Raw genomic sequence first — 1,848 nt, 5'->3', positions numbered from 1 at the left:
GGCTGGAGTGCGGTGACTGAGTGAGCCCCCCCAGCCACACCAGGGTCGACCTACTGAGCTCAGGTGATCCTTCCATGTAGCTAGAACTACAGGAGCACACTACCACGCCCAGCTAATTTTTTGATTTATTGTAGAGACGAGGTCTCACCAAGTTGCCCTGGCTGGTCCCAAATCCCTGGGCTCAGGCAGTCCTCTTGCCTCGGTCTCCCAAAGTCCTTCCTTTTAAAGGTTGAATAATATTCTATTGTAAGTATAGATCATATTACATTTATCCACACACATTGCTTCCACGTTTTTGTTAAAGTGTTGCAGGCCCCATCATACTGTTTTCCACAGCTGCTGCGCCATTTCCAGCCCCACCAGCAATGCCAGGGGATTAAGCTTCCCCACATCCTTGTCAACACTTGGCTGTTTTCTGTCTTTGATCACAGCCATCCTGACCGTGTGTAGTGGCATCTCATTGTTATTTTGATTTCTATTTCTGCAATGATTAGTGCTGCGGAGCATCTTTTTGTATGCTTTTTGATCACTTCTGTCTTTGGAGAAATGTCTATTCAGGTCCTTTGCTCATTTTCTTATCAAGTTATTGGTTTTTTTTTTGTTGAGGTGTAAGAGTTCTTTATATATTCTGAATATTAACCTCTTATTAGATATATGACTTATAGATATTTTCTCCCATTGTGCAGTTTGCCTTTTCACTCTGTTAATGGTGTCCTTTGATGCATAAAAGTTTTGGATTTTGATGGCATATTGTTTGAATTCGTAATTTTCTTCAGTGTGTGCTCCCCCACTTTAAATTTTTTTTTTTGAGCTGGAGTCTCACTCTGTTGCCCAGATTAGAGTACAGTGGCACACTCCCCGCCACCACAGCCTCAACCTGCTGGGCTCCAGTGATCCTTCTGCCTCAGCCTTCCAAGTAGCCGGAACTACAGACACACGCTACTATGCCCGGTTAATTTTTGATTTATTGTAGAAACGAGGTCTTGCCAAGTTGCCCAGGTGGGTCTTGAACCCACAAGCTCAGGCAATCCACTCACCTCGGCCTCCCAAAGTGCTGGGATTACAGGCTGAGCCATCGAGCCTGGCCTAATTTTTTAATTACAGAAAGTATTACAGACACATGGTTAGAAAATTAATGATCTAGAAATATATAAAAATAAACATCTTCCTTTTTTTCTTATTCTAGACGATGAGTCCTTAAATTTTTTTTGGTATATTCTTCTGGAACACTTTGTAAGTACAAAGCAACACATGTTTTTTTAGGAAATATGGGCCAGATGCAGTGGCTCACGCCTATAATCCCAACCTTGGGAGGCCAAAGTGAGAGGATTGCCTGAGCCCATGAATTCGAGACCAGCTTGGGCAACTTGAGACCTCATCTCTACAATAAATAAATAAAGTTAGCCGGGCATGGTGGCTTGTGCCTGTAGTTCCAGCTGCTTGGAAGGCTGAGACAGAGGGATCGCCTGAGTCCAGCAGGTCGAGGCTATGGTGGCTGTGAGTGTGCCACTGTACTCCAGCCTGGGCGACAGAGTGATATTCCAAATCAAAAGAATAAAAAAAGAAAATATGATCAAAGAGGTTTATACTTTGCTGGGGTTTTGTTTTTTATTAAAGCACGTCATTTGCTGTTCTATTTTTGAATAATGCCTATGGATGGATGTTTCTCGTGTTTTTGGTTTTTGAATTTGTAAACAGTCCTGGAATTAACGCTTCATTTGTATGTCATGTTGTACTTTTGTCAAATGTACCTTGTATGTACCTTTTAAAGAATTTGGAGCCGGGCTCGGTGGCTCAGCCTGTAATCCCACACCTTTGGGAGGCTGAGGTGAGTGGATTTCCTGAGCC

At 43.0% G+C, this 1,848-nt stretch overlaps 1 protein-coding gene across 4 annotated transcripts in view; it reads left to right on the top strand.

The window, feature by feature from the left end:
• The window catches only part of PSMD9 (proteasome 26S subunit, non-ATPase 9), a 21,092-nt gene that overhangs the window by 16,668 nt on the left and 2,576 nt on the right, over positions 1 to 1,848 (top strand). The window lies entirely within an intron of this gene.

The sequence above is a fragment of the Carlito syrichta genome, unplaced genomic scaffold (assembly GCF_000164805.1).
Source record: "Carlito syrichta isolate Samal-C Ts95f unplaced genomic scaffold, Tarsius_syrichta-2.0.1 Scaffold304341, whole genome shotgun sequence".
Lineage (NCBI taxonomy): Eukaryota > Metazoa > Chordata > Mammalia > Primates > Tarsiidae > Carlito > Carlito syrichta.
Note: the sequence above shows the minus strand (reverse complement) of the source record. Positions and strands in the feature narration are given on the sequence as shown.